The sequence below is a fragment of the Parasteatoda tepidariorum genome, chromosome 3 (genome assembly GCF_043381705.1).
Source record: "Parasteatoda tepidariorum isolate YZ-2023 chromosome 3, CAS_Ptep_4.0, whole genome shotgun sequence".
Taxonomy (NCBI): Eukaryota; Metazoa; Arthropoda; class Arachnida; order Araneae; family Theridiidae; genus Parasteatoda; species Parasteatoda tepidariorum.
This window is the reverse complement of record NC_092206.1, coordinates 62,714,303-62,728,187: the sequence shown is the minus strand read 5'-3', so window position 1 is coordinate 62,728,187 and position 13,885 is coordinate 62,714,303. Positions and strand designations below refer to the sequence as shown.

At 29.8% G+C, this 13,885-nt stretch overlaps 1 protein-coding gene across 1 annotated transcript in view; it reads right to left on the bottom strand.

Moving 5' to 3' along the window:
* Positions 1-10,353, bottom strand: part of LOC107439611 (pneumococcal serine-rich repeat protein) — a 92,486-nt gene extending 82,133 nt beyond the window's left edge. Inside the window, exon 1 of the mRNA XM_016052272.4 lies at positions 10,121-10,353. The gene's annotated coding sequence lies outside the window, so the exon portion shown is untranslated. The remainder of the gene's footprint in view (positions 1-10,120) is intronic.
* Positions 10,354-13,885: the final 3,532 nt, after the last annotated feature.

The window sequence follows — 13,885 nt, the reverse complement described above, 5'->3', positions numbered from 1 at the left end:
TGAAATGCTGAACATGAATACATATTTTGCGAAATTTTTTTTTTCCGTGAAATAAGTTTCTTTCCGGGAAAAACTGATGTTTTGCATTTTTTTTTCTTTCTTTTTTAATTCTGGGGACAACTAGAAAACACTACAGAAAATTTCCTACAAGACCTTTACCTGCATTTTATCCGTTGGATATTAAATCAAATAAGTACGAGCTGGGTAAAAGTAACTATTGCTCTAAAATGAATTGCTCAGCTATGATTTTAAGGGAGGGGTAATTTGAAGGTGGGCTATTTTCACTCTATAGTAGAAACATAAAATTATGGGGAAAAAACTCACATTTCAAATTTTATTCTTATAAAAATTGAAAAAGAAGGACTAAAAATCATAATTATAAGGGAGGTTTTAAACAAGTAATGGTAATAGGAAAGGGGATCAAGACCATGAGTGGTCTGGGAATAAATTGAAGAGGGGGATGAAAACTCTCACATGAGGGTTATTCAAAAGTTAAAACGAGAAAAATTTAAGAAGAGAAGAGAAAAATCACAAATTCAACTTCGGGTATCCCTTTTAATGTTAAAAATATTTTTTTCATACGTAGTAAGATCTGATTAGAGAATATTTAATAAACTTCAAACGTCTATTAATTATTTTCCCCAATTTTTCCGTAAGCACTGAGAGAGAAATCATTCCGGTGCAATAGTTTCTTTTCCCTCGAGCTCGTAATTATTTGGTTCATTACCATACGGACAAAATGCAGGCAAAGAATTTGTAGGAAATTTTTTCTAGTTTCCAAATATGTCATTATAGGTTTTCTATCTTAAATAAGAAAAGAAAAAATTTTGGTCGCAAAATGCTGACTCGCGTTTTCACCCCCAAAAAACATAAGTAGGCAAAAAAATAAAAAATCCCTCCATTTTTTAAAATGTTTTTTGGCAACGTAAATTTTTGCCTGGATGAAATAAGAAAATTGCCGCTATATATCTCTATTGGTTAACATGGGTGTTGCAGAATTTGAAAAAGACTCGTAAACACATTACCTGGTTTGAAAACTTGTACTAATTTTTATCAACATTATTATCATTGGATGATAATCCTATAGTTGCTTTGAGATAGGATAAGAAACAAATAATTATTTCAGGAGCACTCAAAAATTTTTATAAAGGAACATCCCTCTATATTGCAATCAGCAACCAACATTTCAAACATGGTGAAAATTATATTATATCTAAGTTTGAAGTTGGTATTGAAGAAAAGAAATTTTAAGCTCATCGTATGATAGGTCCTTATATACATTTAAAATAAACTATTTATGCACGAAAAACATAGATTTGTTAAACCAAAAACAAAAGCAGTAAATTTAGAAAAAAAATTTAAACAATTGATCAACAAGAGTTACGGATTAATTATTTTTCAATTATATTCCATAACTTCGTAGACTCGATCTTCGAATGAAAGAATTGGGTTGTGAGTGTTTCCCGAAGAATACTCGCACGAGACATTTTCTCATTCAGTTTATAAATCTATAACAGAAAATATTGCTTTCCATTCTCGCAAACACTCCATATGTTATGTTTTAATGTGCTTTACGCATCATTTAAATCCAAACTAAGAGATGGTCATTCCAAAACTTTGATATTCTGTTTCCTGAAACTATACTTTTGCAGAATCTGCTGAATATAGCAGCTGCGATCAACAAATAAGCCAAGGATTGGGAATTTTCAACATAATTTGGGCACATTATTTGGGGATAATGAAAAACGGACCACCCTAAACGACTTTTGATCTAATGATCGGATCTTCATGTTCTAGGACCCAATCTTAATGGTTCAAGATGGTGACCTCAAATATGCTAGTTAATTACTGCAAATTATATTTTAGGTTACGAAATGAGAGACAAAAACGTACTTTCTCTGAATAAAAATTTTTTTGTTGTTGACAAATTTGGATTTCTTAGCCTCAAAATATAGGGGGTAGCTGAAATCTGGAAAATTTAGTCCCAAATTTTCCCATAGTTTGGTGAGGAGAGCGGTCCAAAGCTTAGACCCCGTAATGTTAATTTTACCTTTTTGCGTATTTCACTATATCTTCAAAACTTCTTAAGTGAAGTGAAACATTTTTTCACACAATTATAAAATTCGTTTAGCCAAAGATAATTCCATACAGAAAGTAATTTCAAATTATTATTTAATATTTTTTATTATTTTATTTAAAAATAGTAAAAAAAAATTGAATCTTTTGGTATGAAATCTTTTACATTATTTTAAGTAATGTAATTTTATATGGCAAATGAAAATTTCAGTAAAACCGGTCAAATAATTCCTGATAGTTCAAATTTAAAAAAAAGTTGCATCCTTAAAATTCGATTTTCGACAATGAACTATACAACCGATTTTGCTCATATATATCACTGTAGTTTGAAATTCAAAATAATAGGAAACTTTAAAATGATTTAAAAAAAATTTTCATGTAATAATTTTTTTTTACTTTTATTAAATAAAATAATGAATAATTATAAAAAAAAATTCTTTTTAGATAGAATTTTCTTTGAATAAACAAATTTTACAATACTGATAAACCGTAATTTTTACAATAATATTTGTTGTTAAATCACTGAATTACTATAAATAAATAATTATTATCGTAAAACTTACGGCATAAAATTTTACAATAAAAATGGATTTTATGGTAAAATTAGTTTTACGGATAAGGCCAAAGAGTGTACTTTTTACTGTAATTTGACCTGGAATTTTTCTGAACTATAGAATCTGAAACTATAGTTTCTGAATGTCACTTACATATCAGGGAAACAAAATGTTATATCACATGAATTTAAAGTTATCATTTTAAAATCTAGGTCTTAAAAATACGTACTATATAAAAATATATACTATATAGAAATATCTAATAGTCGCCGAAGGAGATTTATTGTAAAATATTCTTAAAATAGAATTCAAATTGTTTTTATAATAACAAAAATTTATGTTTTTTCACACGGATGTAACCCAAAACCTAAGTGATAAAAATTGACGAAAAATAATTATTCAATTAATAGAATTTTATCAAAAAACTATTAGTTCATCTCACAAAGTTAGACATTTTCAGAAAGTAACTTAACGTGGAATGTAACAATTCGAGACGGAATCTAATCTTTCCAAATGGCGGTTTTTTCATTTTTTTTAAAAGTTTTATTTCATAAATCTGTAATAATATTTTCGATTTTCTTTTCTTTAATTAAAAATAGACTGCTTTTGAACCAAATGTAAATGAAGCAGCTTAAAAACTTCATGTATGGACGTCTTTAAGTTTTCATTTCCTCACTTTTTTGTTCTAAGAATCAAATTTTAATAAGAGCAAAAACTTTGTGTGTTTAATTATGTTACATGAAATTACTTACTAAAAAAAGATACAATAAAACCCTAATATTACTAACCCTCTGATGAACCTACAGAAAGAGGGAACAAATCAGATTTCTTTTTCGCCTTAAATGATTTCCAACTGGGCAAACTTGTTACTTTCATGTGAAGGAAGAGAGAAAAGCAAAAATTCTTCCTCAAAAGCTATACATTTTTTAAATGTTTCATTACATTTGTTTATCAACACTAAAGGAATGAATTTATTAAGGTGATGCGTTTCAAAATTATGATAAAAAACCATTTTGATTTAGATCCTTTATACGCACAAAATGGAATATAATACTCCGAATCGTAATTTTTTTAATTCACTATAGTCGTTATTCTAAACAATTTTGGTCTTATTTACCTTCGTATTTTTAAAGATTAAAATTAAATGAGTTGTCTTAAACATATATTTCAAAACATGCATTCATGGTGTGAACTGGAATTGCGTCGATAGATTCGTGACCAACAGAAATTGATTATGCATTTCGATTTGTTTACTTTTAAAATGAGCTTATAATTTTAAAGACTGAAGTAATTAGAGTGATGTTAACTTAAGTTGTCCCCCCCCCAAAAGAAAAAAAAACTATATCCTCCAAGAGATGTAGTCATCCATAAGTTGTATTCTAGAAACTGTTGAGATTCCAAAAATTGCTGTCACGATCAGTAAAGATTTAAAGTGCATATCAATTTGTTTACTTTAAAATAAGCTCTACAAATATTTTTGATAACGGCAGTAAATAGTTGAGCAATGATAACACAAGTAGCCAAGAAAATTATATCGCCTTCTTATATCCTTATCATATGCTTTATATCCTCATTTTATATCTTCCTGTATATCCAAGGGTATTTATGGTGAGAGGACGTGAAAAACCTAAATCGTAGCCTGTCTCTAATGGTTTGAAAAGAATAAACAATTCTTTTATGTGAGAATTCTTTGCACGTAAGAAAAGTCCAAGAATTGAATATTTGAGAAGCTTAGAGGAGGAACATATGAAGCGGCAATTTGATAGCACTAAAATTTCAAAAACATCTAAAATTATTCGTATTGTGATTGTAACTAAGACCGTCTGTTTATACACACCTGTTAATCAATAGTTAACAAATATATTTTTATTTGTTTAGACAATGCAGTGTTTCTTAAACTATGATTACGAACCGAAACGGGGACGTACATTTAAACTTTAATTTGCAAGAAACCTACATCATACTCCATTTCTTAGGATTTCTGGCCTCAGCGAATGATCTCCCTGTGGAACAACTAAAAGTAAACATACAGCCACATTACATGCGTGTGGTCGCTAATTAAATTTCTGTTTGAATAGAGATCCAAAAGGGAAAAAAAGATAAGGAAGCTCTACTATACATTGCGCAAAAATAATTAATTAAAAAAAGTGCACTCTGAATAAATTTTGATCTAATCTTTACGTACTAGAGGACTCAATTTTTATTTTTTAAAGAGGCGACTTCAAATATGCTAATTAATTAATGCAGACGATATTTTAATGAATTTTCTCTGAATAAGCACACCTTTTCTTCGATGGAATCGTTTTCTTGACCCTCGAAATACGGGGAGGAGGTAGCTGAAATCTCGGGAAATATAGTCCCAATATTTTGATCAGGATAGCGGTTGAAAGTTTGGACCCTTTAATGTTAATTTTACTCTTTGCGTATTTCGCCATGTCCCGAGAACTTTTGAAGCGAATTGTAAACTTTTACACACAATTATAATCTGAAGTTTATCTTTTAGTAGTTTATCTAAAGTTATCTTTTTTTTTCTTTTTTAACTACGCACACTACATTGGATAGGTGTGGAGTGTTTCTTTAAAAGGAGAAACATTTCTGCTTTAAATAACTTGAACAAATAAGCGATAAAATGAGATATTGCATTCTGTAAGTCTTTAAACGAAACAGTCAGTCTTCGATAGAAAAAAGATGTTTTCGAAAAAGCTTCCTGGTATCTCTTTACATAGTAAATCTTGTTTTCGCTAATTCATTAATATGTTATTTAAAGTACTATTCCCGCTGAAGTCTTCAGGCATGGAGTAGAAATGCAATCGTTCTCAGGTTTGACAATTACAATGTGATAAATGTATTTTCAGAAGTAATTACATTTATGCAATGTAGAGAGTGATGCTACAGTAGATTTATCACTTTTTCTGTAGGTTTTGGTAAATTGGCAAACTGCCTTACACTTTCTTAAGCAGTTGAATGACAACATACTTGGTTGTTAAATAGCAAATTAAAAAACAAGGTTCTTTTTAGTGGGAAATTACTGAGTTGCTTTTAAATTACGAAGAATATTTTTATTTATCATTAATTTTTTATAAAGCACGCATCCAGATATCGTCACAAAACAAATAAAATAATTTCTCTCGTGCTGAGCTAAAATCAGAAAGGAACGGTTTAAATTGATCAGTTAAGATAAACAAACAATTCTACATTTTAATTTTAATTGGACTTAATAATTGACGCAGGTTTCCTTACAATTTAGAACAATATTTTAGCTCTAATGATAACTAACGCAGAGGATATGCTATAGCGTAGCTAGCACTACAATTATTCAATTCCTATTCACTAGCATATAAGACATGTTAATTCAATTCTGTTATGAGGGACCTTTGGATAGATGACGGTTGATATTGTCGGTAGCTTTCGTCACATTGGTGATCCGTACGGGATCTGAACACGCCTGCATGGACAGAAACGCCATCTCGATATGAATATTCCTAGTCTAATGGATGGAACACAGTGAACAGTAGATTTGCAATATGTGACTGCGACATTGTCTTCCTCACGCTGTTGCTACTCAGTCTCGAACTCACACAACGCGGATTCGGCTGCTAGTAAGAACACGGTAGCGTATACGATAACAATAGTGTTCTAAATACAGCAATCACGACCTGTACTTAAAATCCGGCGATCTTAATACAGCTCCCAGGTGTCTCACAAAACAGCTGTGAATCAACTAGTGATGAATCCATTCATCCTATTCTATCCCAGATAAAATTCTAGTGGGGAAGTATTATAGCGCAGCCACCACTACTTATTCAATTTCAATCCACTAGCATAAGACATGTTAAGTCGATTTTATCAGGAGGTACCTTTAAATAGATGACGGTTGACATTATAGGTAGCCAATAACCCATAATGCATTTTTTAAATGGAAGTTGACCAGAAATACGCTGCTTATTGATTTTTGAACTCAGCAATTCTACCTCCATCAACTACAGGGTTTCTATGCTTTTTCTTTCTCCTTCATTTTCTTATCTTTTTGGATTTTATATATTTTATGATTTATGTTTGAGAAAAGAGCTTGAAGCTGTAGTGCCTCCAAAATTATAAATTTATCAAAAATATTGATAAATTTGAAATTTTGCTCCAAATATAATTTCCTAATAATACTGAAATGTGTTTAAGTCAAATTGTAATGTACTTAAATTTAATGGAATGTTAAAAAGTTGCACATTTTTGGAACTTGATTTTAAAAAGTGTACCACCCTAACTCGAGGGGAAAAAATATAAGCATTCACTGAGCGAATGAAACAACTTGAAATATTTACCAGAAAGAGATATAATGGTATAAATGAATACGATTATTACGTACTTTAACATTCACTTTTGATTCACCTTTTATTAACACAGGATATTTGAGGTATGATATTGATAAAAAAAATTTCTCCAATATTATTAGACGATAACGAGTGTGTAATAATTAGATCAGTGTGGACATAGAGTTGTGAGGCTAGGTCACTGTGGTCAAAGCAATGTGAGATTTAATGTAGGTTAATTATTATCGTGCATAAAAACCCCAATCACACATCACTTTTAGAGTTATTTAATAATATAATCTAAACATTTTTAAAATGATAGGCATAAAAAAAAATTTACATAATTTTAAATTTCAAATTATAAAATACAGAATTTGAACAAAATTGATCAAATAGTTTCTGAGTTATCCAATTTTAAAAAGTCGTTTATTTAAAGTTTGATTTATTAAGAACTTCTCGAGCAATTTCCTTCAATTTTAATATTTTGTCATTCGAAATTTTCATTGTAATTTAAATTATATAAATTTTTTGTTTATAATTAAATTAATTGAAAATAATAAATAATTATAAAAAATTATTTTATATGGAACTATCTTTGGATAGAATTATTTTATAATTATGTGCAAATTTTTTTAATTAGCTTAATTTTGTGGAGCTGCGGCAATATCTGCAAATAAATAAATGAATAAAATTAAAAGAAAAAAGAAAAGAAAGAAATTAATACTAATGAATCAAACTTTTGACTATCTCTTGCTATCTATTAATACCATATTTTTAGAAAATTCAGAACCACAGAAAGCAAGGGTATATTAATTTTAAAAAAAATACGTTTTTGAGTCTGATTTCGTAACTTGAAACATCGTTCGCATTAATTAATTTGCATGTTATGGTGAGGCCCTCAAACAATTCAGATTGAGTCCTAGTATTTAAAACTTCAACTATTAAAACAAATGTTAATCAGGATTCTTTTTTTGTGCACAGTAATNATAGAACTTGATTTTAAAAAGTGTGCCACCCTAACTCGAGGGGGGGGAATATTTAATTCGCTGAGCGAATTAAACAACTTGAAATTTTCACCAGAAAGAGATATTATGGTATAAATGAATACGATTATTACGTACTTTAATATTCACTTTTGATTCACTTTTTGATTATTTCTGGCATGATATTGATAAAAAAAGTTCTCCAATATTATTAGATGATAACGAGAGTGTCACGATTCGATTAGTGGCTACTGTGGTCAAAGCAATGTGAGATTTAATTTGGGTTAATTATTATCCTTCATAAGTACCCTAATAACACATCACTTTTAGAGTTATTTAATAATATAGTCTAAACCTTGGTCTAAACATTATTGAAATGATAGGTATAAAAATTTTTACATCATTTTAAATTTTAAATGATGAAATATCAAATTTGTCCAAAATCGATCAAATAGTTTCTGAGTTATCGAATTTTAAAAAGCCGTTTATTTAAAATTCGATTTATTAAGAACTTTTCGAGCAATTTCCTTCAATTTTAATATTTTGTCATTCAAAATTGCCATTGTAATTTAAATTATATAAATTTTTTGTTTATAATTAAATTAATTGAAAATAATAAATAATTATAAAATATTATTTTATATGGAACTGTCTTCAGATAGAATTATTTTATAATTGTGTGCAAATTTTTTTAATTAGCTTCATTTTGTGGAGATGAGGCGACATCTGCAAATAAATAAATGAATAAAATTAAAATAAAAAAGAAAAGAAAGAAATTAATTCTAATGAATCAAATTTTTGACTATATCTTGCTAAACTATTAATACCATATTTTTAGAAAATTCAGAACCACAGAAAACAAGGGTTTATTAATTTTTAAAAAAATACGTTTTTGAGTCTGATTTCGTAAGTTGAAACATCGTTCGCATTAATTAATTTTTCATGTTATGGTGTGGCCCTCAAACAATTCAGATTGAGTCCTAGTATTTAAAACTTCAACCATTAAAACAAATGTTAATCAGGATTCTTTTTTTGCCCACAGTAATTTGTGTGTGAGAGTATTGCTTTGAGTCGTAGCTAATACTACCCACGTACTTTTTGAAATTAGAATCCCTTTTTGAAGAGTCAATAAAAAATTGTCAAATACAGTTAATTTTTAATAGTATTGATCAATAATAAATATTCAGTATTTGAGTAAATGGAGTTTTTTGCATTTTGTACTTTTAGAAGGATCCTTTAATTTATTAAAAACTTAAATATTACAAGTAATATAAATCAAAACATAGATAACGAAATAATCTTCTTTCTCGTATTATTTGAGAAAACAGTTTGATTCTTTTCAATATTACTACGTAAAGATTAAAAACCGAATACTTGGTCCATTTTTCAGATTAGTCAATATGCGGTTTTCAAGAGCATTGCCAAATAGGCATATAACTTCAAATAATGAAACAGGTCAGTGTAAATAAAATGAAGTTTAGCTGAAATTTTTTTTAAATTGAATATACTTATGTACTTAAGGAATATAAAATGTACTTATTAGTATAATAAAAAAGATTTAAAAAAACATTTCTTTTTAATTAAAATGTACATATGATATGAAATATTGGTAATATTTTTTTATGTTTATCTTTAAAAATTATACATTTCCGAAAATACTTTCATTCCATGTACAATATACTGTATGGTAGCTGAATCAAAATATATCTTTAATTTTCCATCATGTATTTTAATTTGTATTGCACCAATAATGTTGCCTTATGTTTCGCAAGTTGAAAATATTGCTTTAATACTGTGAATGGCCTGCTATATGTTAGTAATAAATATTTATAAGTTTTTTAATATCTGATGTGGTGAGAGAAAACATCGTTAAAAAATAAAAAGTTGTTGAAATGAAACAAAATTTTAACCAATGTTATGTTTGGAGTCGTGAGCACCTACACAGTAAAACAATAAAAAATGCAATTTTTTTTTTTTTTTTTAGTTTTATAATATGACGTGTTTATAAAACTAAAAACAAAATTTGACATTTAATTTTTACAGAATAATAAAGGAATATTACAAACAAAATTGTTCTAAGTTTGGAATAAATCATTCAATAATAACGCAAACTCTCCGACTATGCATGTTCGATTTCACTTCAATATTTAAACACGATGCACTTTGTCATGCAATTAAATCTCAAATCAAACGATCCACCTACCTCAAGCGTAGTTTCTCCTTAATTTACATCTTAAGTTGTACAGCAATGGTGAGTTTCCACCCAGAAAAATTGTATAAAAATAAATAAAAATTCGAAGGCGGAGAATTCAGGCTATAAAAGTAAACAATCGTCACCGGCACCCCCCTTTCACGACCGAACCAAAGAACCTGTGTTATCCGAATGGCAGCCTGGATATCGTCTGATGCACCCCGGCACGAAATCGATAATGCTATGTCGGAACCGTTAACCGTAAGAAGCAGGAATCGCGTGCGATTTTGTGTCCTCTCATTGGTTGCCAGAGAGTTACATTTTTTTATTATTTTTATTTTGTCACCCCTCATCCTTTCTTTATGCTACATATTATTTCTAGAACTTCATCTTTTGACGTCGCTGTATTAGGTGACACGTTCCCGCCCTCCCCCCTTAATGTCGTAATGACCCCGACAGGTGTGTTTCTGGGGTTGATGTATATGGGGGCTAGAATGGATTCATATGGTGAGGAAATATTTGTCATCGTTTTTATGATGGGGCTCAAACAGGAGTGCCTGGCATTTCCTTTTTCACTTGGAATGATTATTGAATAAAGCAGATACAAATGTTACTTTAAAAGTCAGAAATCAGGTGAATGTCGGTATTCTCCGGTAAACCTTCCTTTCACAGAATGGTGATTATCTTAAATATTCATTAAATATCATCAGGGCCTGATTTATCATAAGATCTGAGAGGCCCGGGTCTCGATTCCCTACATATCTGAGCACCCCCTAAATGTTAAATGTATTTTTTCAGCATGTTTTTCCTTTAGAATTGTCTTTTAGAATTATGAGAAATTCAAACAAATATGAGCACAAATTTACAAATATATTATAATTTACTTACATTATAAAAAAAGTTAAAAAAACATTTTGTAAAGGAACAACATGTAAATTTGAGGACCAATGGGGTCCCCAGAAGTTTTGTGCTTAGAGTATTCGGATTTCTAAATCATTATTTTTCACTTGCACCAACAAATGTCGACATTCAGTACGCACTTATGTCAAAGTAGTAAGTCTGTGGAGTCTGAGTCGAATACATTTGATCGACTCCAGAAAGGAAGAAAAAAATTGGATTTTTAGAAAATTATCATATTAATTAATTTAAAAAACTAATTATGTTATAAGTGTAATGCAAATTTAGATGAATAACAAAAACCTTGTAATAAAATAAAATTATATAATTTGAAATTAATATTTATTGAGTAAAATATTTAAAATTTTTAGCAAAAATTGCAATAGAGCAGCGATTCCCAATTTTTATCGACTACGTTACCTTAAATAATCAACCTTCTTTCGGCGAAGCTTCGATTTTATAAATAAAATTTATTATGGTAATTGTGAACGTCATAACGTATAAGAAACTTTTTTTTAAATATTTAATTATAGGAATGAAACATTTCCATCATTTTTTTATTGCTAATCGTAAATTAGGTCTTATTTCCGACAGTTAGATTTGCAGTTTATATCTACTTTCCTATATCTAGTCAAGTTAAGAATTTGGTTTTGGTGTATATACATGAATGAATAAAATAAGCCGAATTATGATATACTTCGAGAAGAAAACTGCGGTTGAAAATGGCTAAGGAAACATATTTCTTTATTAAAGAATTATTTCGTTTTGTTTTGAAAAGCGCGAAAAGAAATACCATATAAATATTCTATATATTTATAAATGCTTGTTCTTTTCATAATTTGTTCAATACATTGTTATTAGAAATATTATATTTCCTTTTAATTCAATTTAATGGAAATTAAATTGAACACTTTAATTGAAACAATTTAATGGAAATGGTATTTTCCATTTCCACTTCATTAGCATTTTACTTGAAATAATTTCATAAAGGCAATCAAAAGATAAAATAAATTATGAATTATAGGTTCGATCTAAATATAATCAGATGTTTCAAACCTCATTACTGGCTATAAAAAGTACTAACTCGCGGAATCCCTTTCACTCTCTCACAGAACTCAAGGGTTCCGCGGAACACCATTTATGAACGGATGTACCAGAGCATGAAATCTGAGTCTGACTCTAAAAAAACCCGGAGTTGGAGCATTTTAAACTACCCACAATATACAACCCTGACTGTAAGTGATAAATAATAAGATAACCCCTTGCTGTCAGACTAACCGTGGAAGGTTCTCATAGTCTTCCTCTCCACGTAACGCAAATGCGGGTTAGCTCCATCATAAAGCCCTCCACGAAGGCAAATTTCTCTCAATACTCGATCCAGGAGTTCCCTTGTCTTCTGGATTGGGTTCAAAATTACAAGGCTACGGAGTTGAACTTTAGTAGTCGTAAACCCATGAAATTGGGTTTCACTGTTCAACGACGGTTATAAAATAAAATAATGAGAGCAGAGCCGTGGTGGCTCAGGGGATAGGGAGCTCACTTTCCAATGAGATGAACCGGATTCGAATCCCAGCGATGACTGCTTGATTCGAATTCCGCGCCCGGCTTGCACCGACCGCAGTGCTGACATGAAATATCCTCAGCTGTCGACAGATCATGGGTTAGAGTCCCCTTGCCGTCAGGATAATCGGGGGAAATTAGAAATATAGTACGTAGGCTCAGCAGTCTATGAAAATGCTTAAAATGAAGATGACCGCAGAATTTCAATTGCTGCTCAGGAAACACATGAGGTGTCACATGAGGATGAATCAACAAGTAAAAGAGCTAGATTAGAACTTGAGACTGCTGAAAATGGAGAAAAAGCATGCCATGGGCCTAGTATTGATAGATAATAGTTTGCAGAATGTTATATGGATTATTGATCACAGAACTTCAAACGTAATTTACTCGAAATTGTGTTTCTGTTACTTCTGATATTTTTTTTTTTTTTTTTTTTTTTTTTTTTTTTTTTTTTTTTTTTTTTTTTCGTTTCTAACATGGTTAGATGTAGATAAAAATATGTACAATAATACGTACAATAAGTTGCAAATGAATGTATTAAGTTAAATTCTTCACAATTGTTTCAAAATTCATTGAAAAAAATCCGTCTTTTTAATGGTTTCTACCTTGTTATTTAGGTTTTCTGATAATATTGTATAGAAGATACATGAATGTTATCAGAAATATTTTTTTAAATGGTCATATATGCTAGTACATAATGTAACACACACTGTTCGAAAAATTTTGAAAAATCATTATTCTGAAGATGGAGTTTTTAAAATAATATCGGCCTGAGAAATGCTGGTTTTGGTTTAAATCACTGATTTTGGAGATGTGAATGACGTTTCTATTCTTTGCAGAGAATATTTTAGAGAAAATAGTTCACCAATCCAGTAATAAAGAATTATTTTTTTAAGCAAATACTTAAATACATAAGTTAAACTAGTTGATATAAGTACCCTGCTAATCTCGTCATAATACATTTATATTATATCAATAAAAAAAATTTAAAAAAAGGCACACAAAAAAGTAAGTGCTAGCGAACTGAGGGCGTAACCTCTAACATGATGCTATAGAGTAATTCTCCGGCTAATAAATTAAGTGAAAATCACGGTGAAAAAACTCCACAATCATCCGCAATTCTAAACTTGCCTGCTCTAGCTGTAGGCTCACTGTCTCTAAAATGTTAAAATTAAAAAACGACAGTCACTTTTCACTCTATTAACCAGGCCAGGCTAACCTGGTTGACAAGGTGCTGGACTCACGTTTGTGAGAACGGGAGTTCGAACCCAGCCTGCCGAAGACTCCCCTTGTAGTGAATGGTGACTGGTGCATGTTAAA